The 23980-nt window shown below is 44.2% G+C and overlaps 1 protein-coding gene across 4 annotated transcripts in view; it reads left to right on the forward strand.

Moving 5' to 3' along the window:
* Positions 1–3562: 3562 nt before the first annotated feature.
* LOC115645407 (sodium channel protein type 5 subunit alpha-like) overlaps positions 3563–23980 on the forward strand; it is a 382036-nt gene continuing 361618 nt past the window's right edge. For all 4 annotated transcript variants that reach the window (XM_030550011.1, XM_030550007.1, XM_030550010.1 and 1 more), the window contains exon 1: positions 3563–3695. The gene's annotated coding sequence lies outside the window, so the exon portion shown is untranslated. The remainder of the gene's footprint in view (positions 3696–23980) is intronic.

Genomic DNA, 23980 nt, shown 5'->3' on the forward strand with positions numbered 1-23980 from the left:
TCCACTATTTAATTCTCTCATACCTTATCATCTTCCCCTTCAGAGCTGCTCCGCCATTCACTCCTCTCCTCCATCCCATCTTCCCCGTCACAGCTCCTCCACCATGCAGTCCTCTCCCTCATTCCTCCATCCTGCTCACAGCTGACCCACAATTCACTCTTCTGCCCTTCCAATATTCCCCCCGCGCAGCTGCTCAACAACTCACTCCTCTTCCCCTCCCATCTTCCCATTCACAGCTGCTCCATCATTCACTCCTCTCCTTCACTTCCTACCTCTTCCCGCACAGTTGCTCCAACAGTACCTCCTATCCTTCATACCACCTTACCCTTCTCAGCTGCTACACAATTCTCTCCTCTCTCCGGTCCCATCTCCCCGCTCACAGGTGCTGCAAATTTCACTCCACTCACCATCCCATTTTCCCCCTCACAGATACTCCACCATTAAATCTTCTCCTCCATCCCATCGTCCCCCCTCACAGCTGCTCCACAATTCATCTCTCTCCTCTGTCCCACCTTCCTCCTCACAGTTGCTCCACCATTCTCTCCTCTCTCTCTTCCCATCTTCCCGCTCACAGCTTCTACACATTTCACTCCACCCCGGTTCCATATTCCCCCTCAAAGCTGCTCCAACACTCACTTCTCTATTTGACATCCGATCTTCCTTCTCATAGCTGCTCCACTATTCACTCCTCTCCTCCATCCCGCCTTCCCTCTCACAGCTGATCCATCATTCCCTCCTCTTCTCCATCCCATCTTCCCCCTCACAACTGCTTCACCATGCACTCCTCTCCCGGTTGCCACCATCCCGCTTACAGTGTCTCCACCATTCACTTCTCTCTCCCGTCCTGTCTTCCAGCTCACAGCAGCTACACATTTCACTCCACTCACGGTTCCATATTCCCTATCAAAATTGCTCCACCACTCACTTCTCTCTTTCATGTCCTACCTTCCTTCTCACAGCTGCTCCACAATTCACTCCTCTCCTCAATCTCACCTTCACTCTCACAGTTGCTTCACCACTCTGTCCTCTCTCCCATCCCATCCTCCTCCTCACAGCACCTCCACCATTCCCTCCTCTCCTTCATCCCAACTACAGTCACAGCTGCCCCACCATTCATTCCTCTTCCAATCCCATTTTCCCCTCACAGCTGCTCCACAATTCACAGCTGTCCTCCATTCCATCTTCCCCCTCACAGCTGCTCCACCATTCACTTCTCTCCCCCTCCCATCGTCCCACCTCACAACGGCCCCAGCATTCACTCCTCTCCTCCATCCCACCATCCTCCTCACAGCTGATCCACCATTTCTTCTTCTCCTATCCTCCTTCCCCCTTACAGCCCCTTCACCATTCCCTCCTCTCCAACACCCCATCTTCCCCATCACATCTACTCCATCATTCAGTCCTCTGCCTCGTCACATCTTCCCCCTCACAGCTGCTCCACCGTTCACTCCTCATAGACTCATAGACTTTAAGGTCAGAAGGGACACTCCTCTCCTCTCTCATCTTCTCTCTCATACCTGAACAATTATTCCCTCCTCTTCTCCATCTCACCTTCCCCATCAAAGCTGCTCCACCCCACATTCGTCTCCACCTCCCATCCTTCCCCTCACAGCTACGCCATCATTCACTCCTCTTCTCCATCCCATCTTCCTCGTCAAGGTCCTGTATACCTCATTCTTCTCCCCATCCCATATTTCCCATCACAGCTGCTCCACCATTCACTCCTTTATTCCATTCCACATTCACTATTATATCTGCTCCACTATTCCCTCCTCTCCACCGTCCCATCTTTCCCCTCAGATCAGATCCATCATTAACTTCTTTCTCTGTCCCCCTTCCACCTTACAACAGCTCCACCATTCATTCCTCCTCCCATCCCCATCTCCCATCTAACAGCTGCTCCACCATTCACTTCTCTCCCTCCCTTCCATCTTCCCCCTCGTAGCTGTTCCACCATTCTCTCCACTCCCTCATCCCAATCACACTGGCTCCACCATTCCCTCCTCCCCCGTCCCATCTTCCCCTCCATTCCCTCCTCCCCATCCCACCTTTCCCTCATAGCTCCCCCTCCATTCCATCCTCCCCCCCACAGCTCCCCCTCCATTCCCTCCTCCCCCGTCCCATCTTCCCCCTCATAGCTCCCCCTCCATTCCCTCCTCCCCGTCCCACCTTTCCCTCACAGCTCCCCCTCCATTCCCTCCTCCCCGTCCCACCTTTCCCTCACAGCTCCCCCTCCATTCCCTCCTCCCCCGTCCCACCTTTCCCTCACAGCTCCCCCTCCATTCCCTCCTCCCCCCTCACAGCTCCCCCTCCATTCCCTCCTCCCCCCTCACAGCTCCCCCTCCATTCCCTCCTCCCCCCAACAGCTCCTCCTCCATTCCCCCCTCCCCGTCCCACCTTTCCCTCACAGCTCCCCCTCCATTCCCTCCTCCCCCGTCCCACCTTTCCCTCACGGCTCCCCCTCCATTCCCTCCTCCCACCTTCCCTCTCGCAGCTCCCCCTCCATTCCCTCCTCCCACCTTCCCTCTCACAGCTCCCCACCATTCCCTCCTCCCCGTCCCACAGCTGCTCCCCCTCCATTCCATCCTCCTCCCCACAGCTCCCCCTCCATTCCCTCCTCCCCCGTCCCATCTTCCCCCTCATAGCTCCCCCTCCATTCCCTCCTCCCCGTCCCACCTTTCCCTCACAGCTCCCCCTCCATTCCCTCCTCCCCGTCCCACCTTTCCCTCACAGCTCCCCCTCCATTCCCTCCTCCCCCGTCCCACCTTTCCCTCACGGCTCCCCCTCCATTCCATCCTCCTCCCCACAGCTCCCCCTCCATTCCCTCCTCCCCGTCCCATCTTCCCCCTCATAGCTCCCCCTCCATTCCCTCCTCCCCGTCCCACCTTTCCCTCACAGCTCCCCCTCCATTCCCTCCTCCCCGTCCCACCTTTCCCTCACAGCTCCCCCTCCATTCCCTCCTCCCCCGTCCCACCTTTCCCTCACAGCTCCCCCTCCATTCCCTCCTCCCCCCTCACAGCTCCCCCTCCATTCCCTCCTCCCCCCTCACAGCTCCCCCTCCATTCCCTCCTCCCCCCTCACAGCTCCCCCTCCATTCCCTCCTCCCCCGTCCCACCTTTCCCTCACAGCTCCCCCTCCATTCCCTCCTCCCCGTCCCACCTTTCCCTCACAGCTCCCCCTCCATTCCCTCCTCCCCCCTCACAGCTCCCCCTCCATTCCCTCCTCCCCCCTCACAGCTCCCCCAACCGTCACGGCTTCGCCGCCTATCCCGCTTCTCCTAACACTCGCTCCACCATCCCGCACAGCTGCCCTGAGCTGATTTACCCACTGAGAAGCAGCCGGTCGCCAGCAGGGGGCGCTGTCCGGTAGCGCTGGCGCTGGGGGAAGCGCTCCCGGAGTCCGGCGCCAGCAGGTAGCGGGCAGAGAGCGCGGGGCGGCGCCTGCTAACGCCTCCCCTGGGCTGGACGGGCTGGGAGCTGCACTTTCCCACACAGGCTGGCAGGGCGCGAATAAATCATGCAGCCTCGGGAGTGGGCGCCGTCCGGGATGGGGAGGAACCGCTCCAGGGGGAAAGAGCCGCCGCAATGAGCTGGAGTTTCCACCACTGGGGAGTTCCTGAACTGGGAGTCACACTCTCTGGATACAATGCAGTGACGCTGGGACGCTGGGGTAGCAGGAAATAGAAAATAAAGCCAGTAAGTGTCTCTTTTTGGTTTGTTCGTTGTTAGGGGAGAAACAGTCCTGTTCTGGATGGGGCCGAGAAGGGGAAGGCTGTAAGGGAGGGGGGGGGCTGATCCTTCCCTGCTCTGAGGCCCGCTTCCCTTGTTGTGAATGGTTCCGACATGAGAGTTAGGAGACACCGTGAACCCCCTGCCGCCCACCCCTCTCCTCTGCCCTTCGCCCGCTCAGGGCTGGGCCGTAGGATTAGGCTGCAGACTAGCGTGTGACGGGGAAGAAAGAGAAGTTGGATCAGCAGAGCTGGTGCTGGGGTGTGAGAGCCGCCGCTTTGCCGCTGAGGGGTGACTTTTTATTCAGTCATCGTCGTATTTACTTCCAGATCGAAAAGCACCATCCCGATAAAGAAAATCAGAACAATGTTTTCGATAATGTGATGTCGGGCCCAGCTGGTCAGAAATTAAATAGCAAATTTGAAGGGGGGAAAAACCAACAGTGATTTAGATTTAAAAGTATGAATTTAAGGGGCCGGTGACTGTGTGTGTATACATCGTATTCTTATAAGAATAAACGTAGTGTTTATCTTATTTATCAAAACATAACCTAGGATATATCACATGTGTATTGTGGTAGCAGCCTTCACCCCCAAGCAGTTTGCAAAACACTCATATTTAAAAAGGTTTGGAAGATACCGGTCCGAACTGAGATCTCCACTTGACTAACGATAATATTAAAATAAAAGCATGGGGCGATCTGGAGGACTCCTGCCCCTGGTGATCATGGTTTTATCGGGACATCTGTGAGGGTGGGAGTGACATATGGGGGGGGGGGAGAGGGGCACCGTTTGAGAGAAGGAAAGGAGAAGTAAAGCAAAATGTGTGCAACCAAAATGTAGCTGCAATGGGAATAAATCCGATTTTTCTTGGAGATTTGGGTGGGAGGCGGTGGATTTGAGCTTTTAAAAACACATAAACACGCACAGAGCAACAAGTCTGGTTTTGCTTCGAAAGATCGAATAAAGGTGATTTGTGGTGCTTGACCGTAACCTTTTCTTTTGAGTTTGGTGGTGTTGGGGTGGCGGGGGGGGAAGGGGGTGTTAGCCAAGAGAGGAGAGGAGTGTTAAGAACTCGGGAATGCAATTCCTCTCACCACTTTGGCAATGAGTAACTCTCCCGAAAGACAGGGCATCTAGTGGACTAAACACTGGGTGCGATCCAAAGAGGATTTATCAGTACTAAAAATAAACAAGTCCACGGATGTGTCCAATAGTCTTGTGTCCCGTTTCAACCTTTTCAGGGCCGATTTGCAGATTTTTAATTGTTATTTATTTATTTATTGTTGGGTTAAATGTCCTGTCCAAGGTGCTGAAGTTGGTTTTTCCTGACATTTTCCTGGATTTAAATATTTTGGAGGAGTGAATTCTGGATTCTTTCTTTGTGGTTTGAAGTGAAAGGTGGCAGGGAGAGGAAATTGGGATGTGTTTTCAAACACATCTATTTGATCCTTGCTTTTGGCCTGGGAAAACAAGGCAGGTGGAGATGCAGATGGAAGTGGCAGAATCCTATAAGCTTTTGGTGGCAGAGACTGTAAAAGGTCAGAGCTGCTAGGGGATGTGCAGTCCACTTATTTTAATGGCTTGAGAGGGCAGTGTAGCTGAAAATGATGGTGCAGTTTTGGGAGACACATTATTGCCAAGAAAATACTAAACTAGCTGCTTCCCAGAAAATTGAGGAGTACCAGTATTGGGATGAGATGGAAGAGATATCTGCTCATTTGGGAATAGTCTCTGTCTGCATAGCGTTATCAGATGGCAAGTGCAGGAGAAAGAAACCCTCAGAAATGTACACTGGTTAGAAAAAATACCTAATTTCTATGGGCAAAGCAGCTCAGCGATGAAATAATTTTAATGTTGGCCTGTGGTATAAGTTGTGATATTTTTAGGTTTACATGTCAAAAGGTTTCAGCCTCAAGAAGTTGAGTTTATGTAATTCTTTGTATGTGATGATGCTAAGAATGTTCTTATACAAATATGACACAACTCATCATACATGATTGGGGATCCAGTCTGTGATGTGTGTTTTTCTCTGGTTCTTAATGTTTACTCATAGGCAGTGGTTCTCAACCAGGGGTATGCATACTCCTGGGGGTACACAGAAGTTTTCCAGGGGATACATCAACTCATTTAGATTGCCTAGTTTTACAACAGGCTACATAGAAAGCACTAGCGAAGTCAGTATAAACTAAAATTTGATACAGCCAATGACTTGTTTATACTGCTCTATATACATTGAAATGTAAGTATAATATTTATATTCTAAATTATTTATTTTATAATTATATGATAAAAATGAGAAAGTAAACAATTTTTCATTAATAGTGTGCTGTGACAATTTTGTATTTTTATGTCTGATTTTGAAACTTGGGGGTACACAAGACAAATCTGATGCCTGAAAGGAGTACAGTAGTCTGGAAAGGTTGAGAGCCATTGCTCTTTGGCAATCAGTAATAAAACTTTGCATTTCTATTGCATCTTAAATCTGAGGATCTCAAAGCACTTTACAAACATACAGTTCAGATTCTGTCTCCGTTTTTCACATGGAAGAATGTTTTTCTCCACAAGTAGCCCCACTGGGGAAGTATTATCATCCTCATTTTACAGAAGGGAAAACTGAGTTTAAGTAACTTGCCAGATGTCACAAAGGAAGTCTGTGGCATCACCAGGAGTTAAAGCACACTTCAATTCCTGGGCTTTGGCCAGAAGGCTTCCTAGTTCCAAATTCTGTCTCTTTAGTTGGGAGTAAATATCTGTTTTAAATGATGAAAACATTGTATACCTGAATTATAGCACAAACTGCCCCCTGTAATCTTGGCTTGTTTTTTTTTTTTCATCCAGAACTGAAACTGTGAGTGCACTTTGACCTGACAGTGTCTCTTTAGGCTTATCTTGCAAAGTAACAGTTTCTAAATGAGGATGGAAATCAGGTCACATTTCTGGCTCTGCAGGATTTATCTCATTTCTCTTTTTCCTAAGTAATTAGAGTTGCTAGTAATGAGGAGAAGAAAACTCTTTCAGGACTGGAATGTCCCTAACCTTTCTTGCTTTCTTCTAGTATTTGTGTCACAGAATCAACCCAGGTGATGTATTAGTTTGTCATGTGAGGTCTATTAGTACCAATGTGTAGGAACTGGTTACCTTTAGGGTTTGATGTAGCTACTGTGATCACCCTTACAAATATGCCTATTTTTCCTTTGATAAATAGTGTTGCCTTGGTATTTTCCACTACTTACTGTAGGGAACAAGTAGAATACTGCAGATACGAGGGTGAAATTATTTAGGGCCAGTTCATGCCTAATCATATGCAGTCATGCAAGGGATTAAGATCTACTGTGTGCTGCTTCCTCACATCTTATCTTGGGTTTAGGGGGAGAAGAGTAACGGTGGGACTGTAAACCTGATCATTCATATATTGCACAAGCTTTTTAAATGTAGAAGTAACATGCAAGAAGTAATAAAATAGCACCAAGATTCTCCTTTACATTGACACATTTAGAAATTCTGTAGTCACATTGAAATTACACTCTTAAACTGCCCCTTGCCTATTCTCCTCCCAATCTAAAACTGGTCAGACTTTTAAAAAATATTATAATTATTAAAAGTAACAATAATAAGAAAACATTTCCTCTGCTGAAATATTTATATAAACTTTCAGATCAAACTGAACTCTTCCAGTTCACTCATAAGCTTCTCCAAAGGAATTTATGTTGTTAATACTAACAATCCCTTAACTACAGCAGTGGTACACAATGCTACCATCATATTACATGTCTCCCCAAAATTTCCAGAAACATATAGTTCTAATAATACTCTAAATCCAGGTTATCATTTGAAAATTATCCACAGAATGTGCTTTAACTAACTTTGTAATTTGATGCCACTTTAATATGGAACATTTTAAAAATAGTAATAAATGTTCAAACATGGGTGCTTAAAGTTAGACACCTAATCTAATTTTAGGAACCTATGGAGTGTCTGATGTTCAGAAGTGCTTAGCACTTCAAAAGATTCTTGGAATTACCAGACTGGATAGGACCAATGGTCCATCTAGTTCAGCATGCTGTCCCTCATACTTTCAGATATTTCAGAGGAAGGTTTAAAATGCCCCTGCAGTAGGCAGTTACAAAATAACTTACCCCTGGAGGAATTTTCTTTCTAAACCCATTTGTTAGAGAGAGAGAGAGTGTGTTTATAATGACCTTTCAAAAATCTTGGGTTTTTTTTATTCCTAATATTATAACTGAATATTCTTGTTATCAAGCTAAAGGTCCATTTTTTTTGAGTCCCGGTGCCTAAATATGCAAAATTTCTTTACTTTTGTTTATAACACACAGTCTTAGAGTCTAGTCCTACAAGCATTCCATTTGTCAAACCCCTGTTGACTCAGGGATTGCAGGATCAGATCCTGAATTGGTTCTATGTAACCAGCATAATAACATACATTAGAAAAAGACCATTTCTGCAACTTTCACTGGATGAAATTCACCTTTTCCCAGAGGGTCAGCTCAAGTCTTTTGCACGACTTAAATCCTCAGAATAGGCCCTGTGCTGTAATTTCCCTCACAATGAGTAATAAATTCTTATAAAATATCAACCTGTTTAAAACAATCTTTGTGAGTTACTAGCATGTAAACAAGTTTAAAGTTTATATATGGAAATATATGGTAAAGATTTAAGATTATTAGTTGAAAAAGTGGTAGGATTAGAAATGTTAGATTAATACTTCCCATGTTGAAATCAAGCCTTGCAAATCTTGTTCACTTGGTGGAGTTGTGGTAACAGTTATTAAGGAAAAATAATTTATTCCAGTTTTACTAGAAATGAGCTTTAGAACGCATCATTTAAGTATCATAATGTGGTAAAGAGTCGGCCGTTTAAAGTACTCGAAGGTCTGATATTTTAGAGGTGGTTACATAATGTACAATTAAAAAATCGCACTACAGCCTCTTTAAAATACCTGCCTTATTATAACAGGATAATTATGCTGGTTTTAATGGAGCTGGGTGCTTAGGGTAAGGCAACTTTATGTACCAAAAGTACATTACTTTCATTGATATTGGCAGCAAGAGTGTTTATGAGGACTTCATAAAAGATGTAGTGTAGTGTGTATAAGTTTTAAAATACTTTGTACGTTTAAAATAACAGTGTCCTCCCCCTCACCAAATAGGGAATTCTCCTGGTCCCTGTTATAGTCCCAAAGCTCGCCACGTTTGTGTCTTCACCCCAGTTCCCATCCCTGCTATGGTTCTCATGTTACAGAGATTGTCTTGCCCTTCTGGCAGAGGATAGCTGAATGCAAGTACTCCCCATATTAGTATAGAGATTGCTACAGAATGACGCAGAGGCTCTCTCTGCCTCCTAGTGGCTAAACATACAGCTTCTGCTACATTCTCAGCCCCAGAGTGAAGAGCTGATTTTGAATTTCAAACATGGTAGAGCAATGTACTACTCTGATGCTGCTGGATTGGCTTGTAGGGTTGACGGTAAGATCTGCTAGAATTGGTGCATGTAATATTTTGCTAATACAAGGATGTGGAAAGGACTACAAGTATCTTAAGGATTTTTCTTTCTCTTCAACAGTATTTCACTTTGAAAGGTCTAATCTCCAATTAATGCATATATGTAATTCTCGTTCATATGAATATGGGAGTTACTGTGTGCATGTGTACTGATGGGAAAATAACCCCTTTAAATGTTGTAATGTCCCGTACAGTTACCAGTGATGAAGGCTGTTCTTCACAAGCCAAATCTTTAAATTCTTATGCAGTTTTTGTTCCCAAAACTGATGGGCAAATTCTCAAAACTGATGGGCAAATTTTGCTCCTTGTTCCGCTGGTGTAAATATAGACTAACTTCTTTGACTTCAGTGAAACTAAACTGGATTTACATAGTGTAAATGAAAACAGAATTTACACTAAAGGCCTCCAGTTTTGGCTCTAGGTGACAGTTTGTGTAGTAGTGTCAATGTATGTCCAGTTATATTTCCTGTCTCAAATAATTAATTATTCTGTAAAAGTTTCCAAGAAAGCTGTGTATTTAAAACACTTCCAGAAAAATTATCTACAAGACCCTTTAGAGGTTAATTTTAGAAAATATTGTTTTTTCCTTCTGCTGAAACCAGATATAATTTGAAAGACAATGTACTGAGATTAAAATATAGCATGTAATTATATATTGCACATGAATAGCTTTCCTGATTTTTAGTGGGTTTAGTTTTTTTTCAAATTTTCTCTACAGACAGCCTGTTAAAGAGAGAAGAGTAAATAATATTATGAAACTACTCATCTTAATTTAAAAAAGAAATCACCACAGCAAACTGAGAGAAAGGAAGAGAGAACTAAAAAAATCTCTCTCTCTCTTTTTCATACCCTTCTTTAGGCACTACTATAATACAAATAAATATTTTAGTTTTTTCTGTAGAGCCAATGACGCTACAATACGAGAGCCTGACCCAAAGCACTTCGTTGAAAGTGGAAAGACTCCTATTTATGTCAGTGGGCTTTGGGTCAGAACCTAAGTGCTGCATAGGAAAATTAGAGGTGTATAGAGAGATTTATGGTGGAGTCTATGACATTTTGTGTTTTTCCTTCCCGTAGTTAGAAGAAACTATGCTTGGGGTTTATAATTTAATTTTATATGCAGTACATATAAGCTTTAAAGCACAAAGAGACCTTCTAAACAACCAAATGGCATCCAAACAAGTTATTGGAAATGAACACTGCTAAATCTTGTTACATACTGGAGTACCAAAGATCTCTCTGACTCTTTTGGTGGATTGTAAAACATGGTTATGAAAATGTAATCATAAGTGGAACTGATAAATGCAATGTTTATTTCTCTTCCACTGTTCATTTGGTGCACTATTAAATACCCTAATCAGTACACAAGTATTGTTCTGTTTACTGAAAGAAGCATTTACGTTTCACAATACATCTCATATGTCTTTGTTGTCCCAAAGAATGCTAAGTTAATAGCTCTCAACCCATTTGCTCTGTCCTAAACAGAGCCATAATCTTCCTGCAATACTCTGATTTACTGGATTACTTCCAACGATTTCTCAGATTCCAGAAACATGCCCCAAAGCACTGTGATTTACTATGCTACCTCCTTTGAAGTGACCTGGGGAGTGGCAAAGAAGTAGTTCTGTGGTCCTGCAAATAGCGTGAGCGGCTGAATGTGAGATTTTGTCTGAAAAGTTTGAAAGATCTTGTTGAAGAAATCAGTTGTTGTTTTATTTTATTAGTAAGCTAAAGTCATCTTCAAAAAGTGAAACCAAGGCTTTTAGGTGTGTCTCTGGTGCCTCACACCATGGCAATTCTGGAGCACTTTTCCTGCAGTCAGTGGAGCTGACTGTAAAAACCTGGTGGTGTAAGAGTGGAGTAAGTGAGATCAGACTCAGCCCCTGAGTGAGGCTGTATATATAAACTAAAATCACCAAGAACAGTTAACACCAGCAGGTCACGTCATTTAAAACACATCCAGTAGCTTCATAATAAAGGTTTCCAAAACTATTGTAAGTGCTTGACCCAAAGCCCAGTGGAGTCAACAGGAAGATTCTTATTGACTTCAGTGGATCAGGCTCTCCATTTCTGAAACCTCATTCTCCCTCCTGAGATTTTCAGAGGTTTTTGTTTGGGTATTTTTAGATAAATTATGTCAAGTGTTGTTGTTTACTGGGTCATTTACTTTAGTTAAATAAGGAAATAAACTGGTAATATTGAAACATGGTAGTCGTACTTTGCTATGTACTTAATCACTCATCAGTCAAACACTGCAATGTCATTTTTTTTATAGCCTTGTTGCCTAGCCAATAAATGCTTAACCAGCATACTGTAATAATACCAGCAGGTAATGGCGCGCATAGACTAGATAGAGCTAATCATATTGTTTAAAATCCTAGGTGTTAAGCGTGCTGCTTTCAAAGGTTAACTGCATTTTAAAACACTTTTTAAAAGTTAAATCATAAGGACTTGGGCCTGATCCAAAGCCCTTTTTAGTCAATGAAAATACTCCCGTTAACATCATTGAGCTTTGGATCAGAGCTTTACTTTGTTAATTTATTAGTAGTAGTACAGTAGTTTATGAATATTTGCATTGCATCAGTGCCTAGGAGCCCCAGACATAGACTCATAGACTCATAGATTCTAGGGTCAGAAGGGACCAATGTGATCATCTAGTCTGACCCCCTGCACAAAGCAGGCCACAGAACCCTACTCATCCACTTCTGTAACAAACCCCTAACCTATATCTGAGTTATTGAAGTCTTCAAATTGTGGTTTGAAGACCTCAAGCTGCAGAGAATCCACCAGCAAGTGACCCATGCCCCACACTGCAGAGAAAGGAGAAAAACCTCCAGGGCCTCTGCCAATCTGCCCCGGAGGAAAATTCCTTCCCGACCCCAAATATGGCGATCAGCTAAACCCTGAGCATGTGGGCAAGACTCACCAGCCAGCACTCAGAAAATAATTCTCTGCAGTAACTCAGATCCCATCCCATCCAACATCCCATCACCGACCACTGGGCATACTTATCTGCTGGTAATCAAAGATCAATTGCCAAAATTAAGCTATCCCATCATACCATCCCTTCCATAAATTTATCAAGCTTAATCTTAAAGCCAGATATGTCTTTTGCCCCCACTACTCCCCTTGCAAGGCTGTTCCTGAACTTCACTCCTCTAATGGTTAGAAACCTTCATCTAATTTCAAGTCTTAACTTCCTAGTGTCCAGTTTATACCCATTTGTTCTTGTATCTACATTGGTACTAAGCTTAAATAATTCCTCTCCCTCCCTAACATTAATCCCTCTGATATATTTATAAAGAGCAAGCATATCCCTCCTCGGCTTTCTTTTGGCTAGACTAAACAAGCCAAGCTCTTTGAGTCTCCTTTCATATGACAGGTTTTCCATTCCTCGGATCATCCTAGTAGCCCGTCTCTGAACCTGTTCCAGTTTGAATTCATCCTTCTTAAACATGGGAGACCAGAACTGCACACAGTATTCCAGGTGGGGTCTCACCAGTGCCTTATATAACGGTACTAACACCTCCTTATCTTTGCTGGAAATACCTCGCCTGATGCATCCTAAAACCGCATTAGCTTTTTTTAACGGCCAACTCACATTGGCAGCGCATAGTCATCCTTTGATCTACCAATACCCCAAGGTCCTTCTCCTCCTCTGTTGCTTCCAATTGATGTGTCCCCAATGTATATCTAAAGTTCTTCTTATTAATCCCTAAGTGCATGACCTTGCACTTTTCACTATTAAATTTCATCCTATTACTATTACTCCAGTTTACAAGGTCATCCAGATCTTCCTGTATGATATCCCGGTCCTTCTCCGTGTTAGCAATACCCCCCAGCTTCGTGTCATCTGCAAACTTTATTAGCACATTCCCGCTTTTTGTGCCAAGGTCAGTAATAAAAAGGTTAAATAAGATTGGTCCCAAAACCGATCCTTGAGGAACTCCACTAGTAACCTCCTTCCAGCCTGACAGTTCACCCTTCAGTACGACCCGTTGTAGTCTCCCCTTTAACCAGTTCCTTAGCCACTTTTCAGTTTTCGTATTGATCCCCATCTTTTCCAATTTGACTAATAATTCCGCATGTTGAACCGTGTCAAATGCCTTACTGAAATCGAGGTAAATTAGGTCTACCGCATTTCCTTTGTCTAAATAATCTGTCACCTTCTCAAAGAAGGAGATGAGGTTGGTTTGGCATGATCTACCTTCAGTAAAACCATGTTGTAATATGTCCCAATTACCATTGACCTCAATGTCCTTAACTACTTTCTCCTTCAAAATTTTTTCCAAAACCTTACATACTACAGATGTCAAACTAACAGGCCTGTAGTTACTCAGATCACTCTTTCTCCCTTTCTTAAAGATAGGAACTACGTTAGCAATTCTCCAGTCGTACGGTACAATCCCTGAGTTTACCGATTCATTAAAAATTCTCGCTAACGGGCTTGCAATTTCATGCGCCAGTTCCTTTAATATTCTTTGATGAAGATTGTCTGGGCCCTCTGATTTTGTCCCATTAAGCTGTTCAAGTATGGCTTCTACCTCAGAAGTGGTTATATCCACCTCCATATCTTCATTCCCATTTGTCATCCTTCCATTACCCTTAAGCTCCTCATTAGCCTTATTAAAGACTGAGGCAAAGTACTTATTTAGATATTGGGCCATGCCTAGGTAATCCTTAACCTCCTTTCCATCCTCAGTGTTTAGCGGTCCCACTTCTTCTTTCTTTGTTTTCTTCTTATTTATATGGCTATAGAACCTTTTACTATTGGTTTTAATTCCCTTTGCAAGGTTCACCTCTACTTGGCTTTTAGCCTTTCTCACTTTATCCCTACATGTTCTGACCTTACTAAGGTAGCTTTCCTTGCTAATCCCACCCTTCTTCCACTCCTTGTAGGCTTTCTGCTTTTTCTTAATCACCTCTCTGAGATGCTTGCTCATCCAGCTTGGTCTACAACTCCTGCCTATGGTTTTTTTCCCCTTTCCTGGGATGCAGGCTTCCGATAGTTTCTGCAGCTGCAACTTAAAGTAATTCCAGGCCTCCTCCACATTTAGATCCACAAGTTCTTCAGTCCAATCCACTTCCCTAACTAATTTCTTTAATTCTTTAAAGTTAGCCCTCGAGAAGTCAAAAACCCTAGTCCCAGATCTATTTTTGTTTATCCTTCCATCTAGTTTGAACTGAATTAGCTCATGATCACTCAAACCAAGGTTGTCCCCTACAACCATTTCTTCTATGAGGTCCTCAATACTCACCAAAACCAAATCTAAAATGGCATCCCCCCTTGTTGGTTCTTCCACTGCTTGGTGAAGGAATCCATCAGCTATCACATCCACAAAAATCTGAGCCCTATTATTCTTGCTAGCACTTGTCCTCCAGTCTATATCTGGGAAGTTATAGTCTCCCATGATCACACATTTCCCATTAGTGTTTACTTCCTTAAAAACATTAAAGAGGTCTCTATCCATCTCCAGATCAGATCCCGGCGGTCTGTAGCACACCCCAAGCACTATCTCAGGGGAGGCTCTAGTACCTTTCTTTCCCAGTATGATTTTTGCCCAGACAGACTCTGTCTTGTCCATTCCATCACTTCTTATTTCTTTACAGTTAACCTCCTCATTGATGTACAATGCTACTCCACCACCTTTGCCTTTATTTCTGTCTTTCCTAAACAGCACATAACCTTCAATACCTGTACTCCAGTCATAACTACTATTCCACCATGTTTCTGTTATCCCTATAATATCAGGTTTCACTTCCTGCACCAGTAGCTCTAGTTCCTCCATTTTGTTCCCTAGGCTTCTCGCATTAGTGTACAGACATCTTAATTTTTGCCATTTGGCTTCACTGACATTCTTTACTCTGTTAGGCACAGACATTCTACCACCAGTATCACCTGTTAGTCTGCTATCTACACTACCCTTCCTCCTTATGCCAATTCTTCTGTCCACAGCTGTATCCCCTCTTACTTTGTTTACTTCCCTCTCAAGGTTAAATTTCGGCGTGAAGATCTCCTGAACATCTCCCAACCATCTCCCCCAAATTTCTAGTTTAAAGCTCTCTTAATCAGGTCGGCGAGCCTCCATCCTAGAAGTCTATTTCCCTCCTTACTCAGGTGAAGTCCATCCCGAGAGAACAGTCTTCTGTCTGTAAATGCTTCCCAATGGTCATACATCCCAAAGCCCTCCTTATGAACCAGGACTCCACAGGGCTAGGCGCTGTATAAACACAGACAAAAAGACAGGCCCTGCCCCAAAGAGTTTATAGTCTGATAGTCCGATAATAGTGGCCAAATTCTGAGTTTTTATTCAAACAAAACTGTTGACTTCAGGTTGTGTTTGCCTGTGTAAGGACTGAATAAAAGCAGTTTCAGAAGGTGCTTGTCCAGTAACATCTACCTAGGGACAGAAAACTCCATGAGGTACCTGCTTTGTACTCTGGCTTGAGGTGGGAATTGGCCTCCTGAAGAACAAAGCAAATATCTTCACCCACCAGACCCACACACGAATCTTGGAGTGTCCATGGGGAGCAGAGGGCAGCTGTGGGCTTTATGTGGCTCTGCTTCATTTCTCTTGGAGTCAAATGTTTGGATGGCTCTGGGAGCTGCTGCACCATAGATTCCCTTCCTGAAGGAACCCTAATGCAAAGTTGAGAGGTATGGGAAAAGCAAAAGAGGCCTAGGATAATCTGGAACTTTCTCTGGGGACTCTGTGTGTGGCTGCTGGTGGTGGTGGTAGTGGGTGGGGGGCAATGTGTGTTCTTTCTCTCAACCCTGCCAAGAGTTGGTCATCGCCCAATATCCACCACCTGCTGCATGTCCCTGGCTTACTCAGTTCTTCCCCCCATACCTATCCCCAGCTGATCACCAGTCCCAGAATTTGGGGACTACAAATATGGCTTAAAACCCCGTTTGCCATTCCCTACTTCGATCCTGCATTGAATGCATCAGAAACTGTCTGTGTTTGGATATATGGCTTGTTACTAAGTGACTGTATTTACATATTGTGTGTTTAAAATTGTGTGCTTCAAACATTAATAATATAAGAAAACAGGTAGAAATGAACTGGGTAATGGATCTGACAATACAGAGTTTAGCTATGACTGACACAGCTGCACATCCCCTATGTTGCTGGAAATTGACATCTATAGTTTGAAATTCCAGTGGACAGGCCCTACTGTGGGTTGCCCCCCCTGGAACAAAGTTGCCTTAAACCTAGAGAATCGAGCTCTCTGAAGATTGCCCATATGTAAGGGGTTCTTGGGGGTGGGGGAAGATAGTCCCACACAGCTGCTTCTGCACCACCCCTTCTCCTGCCCACCAGTGCAAGTGGAATAGCCAAGGAAAAATGGAGTGTGTTTGGGGGAACCCTGGACCCTGGTATTTTGCAGCTGCCAGAAAGATTTCTGGGAGCTGTTAGCACCTGGCATAGATTAGCACAGCCTATTCTGCAGACTGGCCCGGTGCCAGGGCAGCCTCATCATTGAGTGAGCAGCTAGGTGGCTTTGGGCCCCTCCTTCTCAGCTGTGAGTCTGGTCCTTATTTTCTGTCAGTATATAAATCTAGTTTATCCCTTGCAGTAGTCAGATCAGAAATCTCGCTTGTAATTTAAAATCTTATTTTCATACACATTTCACAGTTTATTCCTGGTGAGAAGCTATTCTGACCTTGTGAACTTTCAGGCTGCCAGGCTGCATGAAATGGATGCAATGAACTTTTAAAGTTAAGAGCGTCCTATCAGCAGGGGGGAGGAGTATCTATGTGTGATGGCCATCATCTTGATTGACAACCAGACTGAACTGGGTGCAGTCAGAGCTGAAAGCTTGAGCTAAATAACCCAGGCTCTGTAGCTGGGGGCGGGGGTGTGTGTGTGTACAAGACACAGTCTCTGTGAACCAGGCACAAGAGAGAGGATATGTAACAACGGCTGGTCAGGGCAGAGGAATGGAGTGGTGTGCACATGTGCTGATAATATTTAAAAAAAGCAGCCCAATGCCCTTTGTTTATTGTGAGTTGCTGAGCTAAGAAGGTTTATCTCTGTTGCAGCTGTGATTCTGAAGGGCTGATTGTTTATCAGGATCAGGAAGAAATATTTTAAAATGTTGTTATCTTTAGGCTTGGTTCAGTGTTAGGCCTATTGACTCTGACAGTTCCCCCAGGAACATTTTCGGAGGATATTTCCATTTCAATGGGCGAGTCCCCCTTTAGTGAGATGATGATATACTGTATCCCTTTAGCTGCATTCCTATTTTAAAGCTTCATTTCATCCCCTCACCCCCTCCTTTACCGTGTCTGATAATGACTTTTTAAATTAGTCATCACATGGGGTGTGAAATTCTAGAACTGAGTGCACAGACCAAGGAAGCAGACTCTGCTCTCAGCCACATGTATGTAGACGGAGACCCCCTTTGCCGCAGCCAATGCCAAACTCTGCAGCTGCTACTGCGGGCCGGGGGCCACTGTTCCCCCTCTACGTGTATCTTCACAGATTGCAAATCCACCATGTACTTGCTTCTTTTGCAATCATAGGGAATGGCTCCATGGTACGTATAGTCCAGTACCCCTGCCTGGCCTCTCCACAGCAGTCCCACCACATGTTCCTTCTTCTGTAGTAGCCACAATGGCATGGGGGGAGCATTACCTCTATCACTTAGATTCATTAAGTCCTTTGTTCCCACCTAGTTCAATGTTAAATGGTGGCATCAATGCACCTCTTCATTTGTTGACTTTTGAAATATTTTTCTCCCTCCCTGCACTATCTCTCATGTCCTCGTTTGAGATGCAAAGCTGAATTTGAGAGCTGTTCATCTTCAGTTCAGTTCCAAACCAGTTGTGTGAGGTAGGTAACAGAATCACTCTGTTACATGAGCACCAGGACTTGCATTATAGGCCTTAGACCGGTCATGTGAGCTGCACGGCTGATCAGTTCATTTTATAAGTTGAGGATGGGGTCAATCATGCTACTTTTACAAGTTACCCCTTTTGGGATAGTCATGGAGTGACACTGGCTTTAGTTTCAGGGCCTGAGCAAGTTTTCCTTCTTAAAGGCAGCTCTGTTGATTGCAGCGGAGAGTGTAGTAATCAATGAACCTTTGAAAATCTGGTGGGTCCATTCAAATAAGCATCTGAAGTTTAGCTGCCTTTTTGGCCTAGAAATCATGCTAGAATTTGCATGTGTTCTGGTATTCTTAGAAGAGTTGCATTACTCCCTGATTCTAGCCAGGGCAGCTTTTCTTACTTCAGTATATTTTGGTACTTCTGCTCCTGAATAAAACCAGGAAGAATGGAAAAATAAGAAAGTAAAGGGCAGAAGTGTTATCAAGCCCTACCAGCAGGGGCGGCTCTAGGCATTTTATGGGAGGTCCTCTGAAGCTGCGGGACCAGCGGACCCTCTGCAGGCATGCCTGCGGGAGGTCTGCTGAAGCCGCGGGACCAGTGGACCCTCTGCCGGCAAGCCCCCGAAGGCAAGCCCCTGTGGCTTGCCGCCCCAGGCACGCGCTTGGCATGCTGGGGCCTGGAACCGCCCCTGCCTACCAGACACCAGGGTGGGATTAACTCCTACTTTAGGCACCTAAATCCAACATTTAGGTACACTGGCATTCACAAATGCAACTAAGTTTCCACTGTTACACCCACCGAGATGCCTAAATTTCAGCATCTGGCCGTGCACAATGCCACCTCAATCTTGACACCACTCACCACCTAGCTCACACCTAAGCCCCAGTAGCATTCACAAGTCAGACTTTACCTCAATTATCTTGTCTTCAGGGCGTCATCTGGCAGACATGCTCATAACATTCCTTAACTTGCACAAAAGATGGTGTGACATTATCTGGGGGGCCCCTTATTGTGAGGCACCTTGCTACCTCCGGCCCTTAGCATGAGAAAGCCTTGTCTGTACTCTCCCAGCTAAAGGCAGCACAAGCACTGCTCTCTCAGTCTACACAGGCTCTTCTGTCCCTCTCCAGGCTAGTTATAGGCATACACCAACCTCTGAGCATATGCCTGCAATATCCAGCTCTTGATCCAGCGGACACTCCCAGAATTCTCAGATCTTCTACTCCCAAAGAAACAGGACCCCACAGCTTGCCAGTTCCACTGCAGAACACAGCTCTGCTTAACGCACAGCACTTAGATTTGTTTATAGAGAAAGCAAGTATAAGTTTATGTAACAAAGAACAGATATTCAAGTGACAGCAAGCAGAAATATTGGAAACAAAGGATAACATATACAATAGAACCATCCCATGCATTCTAGAGCCTAAAGATAACTAGAGCAAAAGCTCACTCCAAATCCTTCTGGCATACTACAGCCAGGGCTGACTCCAGGCACCGGCTTAGCAAGCAGGTGCTTGGTGTGGCTAAGGGAAAGGGTGGCATGTCGGGCTCTTCGGTGGCAATTTGGCGGCGGGTCCCTCGGTCCCTCTCGGAGGGAAGGACCTGCCACCGAATTGCCGCCGAAGAAGAAAGCGGCACGGTGGAGCTGCTGCTGATCGCGATCAAGGCATTTTTATTTTTTTTTCACCACTTGGGGCGGCAAAAACCCTGGAGCCGGCCCTGACTACAGCCAGACTTGCTGTGATCTTCTGTTCCCAAGACAAATCACACTGCCGTCTTGCCTTCACAGTGGAAGATGCAGAGCATGCCTTTGTCCATACAGCTACAGTCCAGAAATCCATTGTCTTCACTTGCAAACAGGAGTACCCTTGCTGCTTGTGTTTTCTTATCTAGAATCTCCCCTGGAGACTCTGCAATCGCTTGATAAGCATTTTGTTCAGACTATAAATAGATGTTCATTGTGAAGTATACAATACTCAATTACATGTAGTCAGACAGATAGATTAACTGCTCTTGCCTGAAAGAAACCTGTTTCTCAACTTTGACGTGACCAGCCCCAAGTCACAGACCTTAAGAACATAATTTTCACTGTATATACATAATTCCTTACACATTATCAGTACATACATTTCACAGTGATTGTGAGCACCAAGTAGCTGTAGGGATCTTACATGAGCCCCTTTGGTGAACTAGTATGCATGGATCCCTGTAACCTGATTCACAGCTGGGGGTGCCTTCTAGCCCAGTGATTAAAGCCTTTTTCCAGGATGTGGTACCCACCTCTGCCTAATAGGGAATAGGAATTTGACCTTAGATCTCCCACCTCCCAGGAGTGGACCCTAATGACAGGGTTATGGAGTATTCTGGAGCAGGCTTTTTTCAGTGACCCCTGCTGAAGCAATTTTGTATATAAATATTTAAATATTCCTGAGGCCAGAAAAAGAGTGATAATGGCTCTATAGCCCAGTGGTTAGTGCACTCACCTGAGAAATGGATGACCCAGCTTCCAGTCGCCTTGCTCCAGTATTTAATTATCTATATATAGTGGAGCTGTTTCAGCAGAGAGATTGACACTATCCCATAGCCCAGTGGTTACCACCCTCGCCTTAGAGGTGGGAGGCTCAAGTCCTTGCTATACATCAGGCAGGGGATCTTGCTGCCTCCCACAGCCTGAGTGAGTGCTCTAACCATTGGGCTAAAGATTATGAGAGGGGATTCTCCTCTTCAGTTTTTTTGCAATAAAGCACTAACCTGGCTTACGCACCTAACTCCAGAAGCAAAGCACCTCCCTCCATTCCAGACTTAAGTGCCTAAGTTCCCTTGGCTTTACCCTTCTCCCTAGCACTTACTATTGGCAAGTTTTAATAGCTCTGAATGCTGGCTTTTGTGAATCCCATTCTCAGGCGCTTAACTCTTCCCATACTTTGTATAGGAAGCCTGGGTGCCTAATTCAAGGTTATGAATTCCCATAGGTAGCAAAGCACCTAAGTCTCTCTCATGAATTGCATCCAAAAAGCCTGATTTTGATATCACTTGCACCTGTGTAAATCAGCATAACTCAATTGAAGTCAGTGTTTATGGTAATAGTGGCAGTTCAAAACACCTAAAATAGAGTGGAGTTACACCAGGGTGAGGCATATCAGACTCAGTGCTTTGGAGTGTACCTGGCTATGTAATTAGATAAAGAGCAACAGAGAAGGATGTTCCTAGAATACCTTTGCATCTTAGAAGTTTAGCTCCAGCTTAGTCTGAGTTTTAGGAAAAAGTTCAGGAGTTTGCTTATTTTATCTGAAACACTTTTGTTAATTTCTAAGGAGAGGCAAATAAATAGCACCCTGCTGGAAACAGAGAACCAAAGGGAAAAACTATAAAAGAGATTTCTGGCAGTTAGTGGGGAATAGTTGCTGGTAACTAGGCTCCATGAAGTAAGCTACAAGGGGGGAATGTTCCCTAGTGGCATTATCTCCCATTGATGGCAATGCCCCAGATCCTCAGATGTTATAATTCAGCGTAGCTACATGGACATCAGTGGAACTACACTTATTGACAGCAGCTGAAGCTCTAACGCAGTTAGTTACATGTTGATGAAACAAATCCTACAACAGTGGTTCTCAACCAGGGGTCTGAGGCCCCCCGGGGGGGCCATGAGTAGATTTCAGAGGGGCCACAAAGCAGGACCATCATTAGACTTGCCGGGCCCAGGGCAGAAAGCCAAAGCCCTTCTGCATGAGGTTGAAGTCCAGGCCCTGAGCCCCGCCACCCAGGACTGAAGCTGAAGCCTGAGAAAAGTAGCCTCATGGGAGGTCCTGTGGCATGATGCCACAGACAACTACCCTGCTTGCTAACACCTAACGCTGGCCCTGGCTTTTATATGCAGAAAACCAGTTATTGTAGCACAGGGAGGCTGTGGAGTTTTTATAGCAAGTTGGGGGAGGAGGGGAGCTCAGAAAGAAAAAGGTTGACAACCCCTGTCCTGGAATACTCAAGGAACTGACTGAGGAGATATCTGAGCCATTAGCTATTATCTTTGAAAAGTCATGGAAGACAGGAGAGATTCCAGAGGACTGGAACATAGCAGATATAATGCCAATCTATTAAAAGGGAAATAAGGACAACTTGGGGAATTACCGACCAATTAGCTTAACTTCAGTACCTGGAAAGATAATGGAGCAAATAATTAAGCAATCAGTTTGCAAACACTTAGAGGATAATAAGGTGATAAGTAACAGTCAGCATGAACAAATTGTGTCAAACCGCCTTAATAGCTTTTTTTGGCAGTCACAAGCCTTGTTTCTGGGGGGAAGTGGTAGATGTGGTATATCATAGCGTTAGTAAGGCTTTTGATACTGTCTCTCATTACCTTCTAATAAACAAACTAGGGAAATACAACCTAGATGGAGCTACTATAAGGTGAGTGCATAACTAGTTGGAAAATCGTTCCCAGAGGGTAGTTATCAGTGGTTCACAGTCATGCTGGAAGGGCATAACAAGTGGGGTCCCACAGGAATCAGTTCTGGGTCCAGTTCTGTTTAATATCTTCATCAATGATTTAGATAATGGCATAGAGAGTACACTTATAAAGTTTGCGGACAATACCAAGCTATGATTCTATGATTCTGTGTTTGCACTGGAAGAAAAATGTACTCTGAACACAGATGGGACATGTCAGCGGATACATTTGATGTTTTTATAGTACTCCAAATTAAGACGAGTCCTGTGAAGAGCTGAGAGCTTTCAGTTGCCATTCACTTCACTTGGAATTGAAGAGAATCAGGATTCAATTCTGCAGTGTACTGAGTGGGAAATCCTGCCTCTCATGAAGTCAAAGGGAGTTTTACCATTGACTCCAATAGAGCCAGGATTTCACCCTGAGTGATCCTGTGAAGTTAGCACCATCAACTCCTACAGGTTTTAATCAAGGGAAGCTGAAAACACTTATCAACTTGCAGGAGCATTCAATACAAAACAGGATTGGGCCCTCATCACCTCACAGCTTTGGGTCCATAGTATTCCATATTGTACTTCAAGTTTTCCTTTAAAATGGCAACATCTGGGTAAGTTAGATTGGATTTCATATTCATGCTTTTACGTTTTCCCCACTGCAGTATTTCTTTGCAGTGCACTTCTGTAATGGTAAATGTGAAAGTCACTGATTATGAAGACAGACTTTTTTATAGCAATGTCATGACTTGTTGTGCTTTCTATCGATCTTAGTGTTTCCTGCTGCACCTGTCATCAGAGTATGCCACACTGTATGTCAATAAGTGACATTACTTACATAATTTTCTCTACTAGAGCGAAACATTATAACATGTGCTATAATATAGTCAATAACTTTTCTAAAAAGCATGCTGGCTATATCGATCAGTGTTCTTTGCTGTGGTTAGTAAATAGCATGCTAAAAATAAAAAATATATAATCAAGATCAATGTCTAATTGATTTTAAGTTGTCATGTCCAGTTGAAAAACAGAACCTGTGCTTTCTGGAATGTTACTAATGTTCTGGAGCTTTATAAAGCTCAAAAGTAAATGGCCACATTAATAGCAAGGTCTGAGATTTGTTGTTTTTGGCTTTGTACAGAATTTTAGGCACTTAAAAGTCAGAAAAAGTTCAAGTGTTCATTAAATACTTATGAGAATGTGCAATGTCAGTGAAATTTCTGTAAAAATACTCTCCTGTGAGGTGTGCTGCCTGGGAATGGTGGTTTCTTGAATCAGAAGATGCAGGGTGATCCAGTGATTGTTCAGAAAAAGAATGCTGCATAATTCTCAGATCAGCTTTATAGTGACAACAATTTAAAATAAATACAAAATGGAGGAACTCTCATGAGATCTGATCTTGCAAAATAGCCACTAACTTGGGTTCAGCTCTCAATTGCATCACAATTCCTT

This window comes from Gopherus evgoodei, chromosome 2, assembly GCF_007399415.2.
Source record: "Gopherus evgoodei ecotype Sinaloan lineage chromosome 2, rGopEvg1_v1.p, whole genome shotgun sequence".
Taxonomy (NCBI): domain Eukaryota; kingdom Metazoa; phylum Chordata; order Testudines; family Testudinidae; genus Gopherus; species Gopherus evgoodei.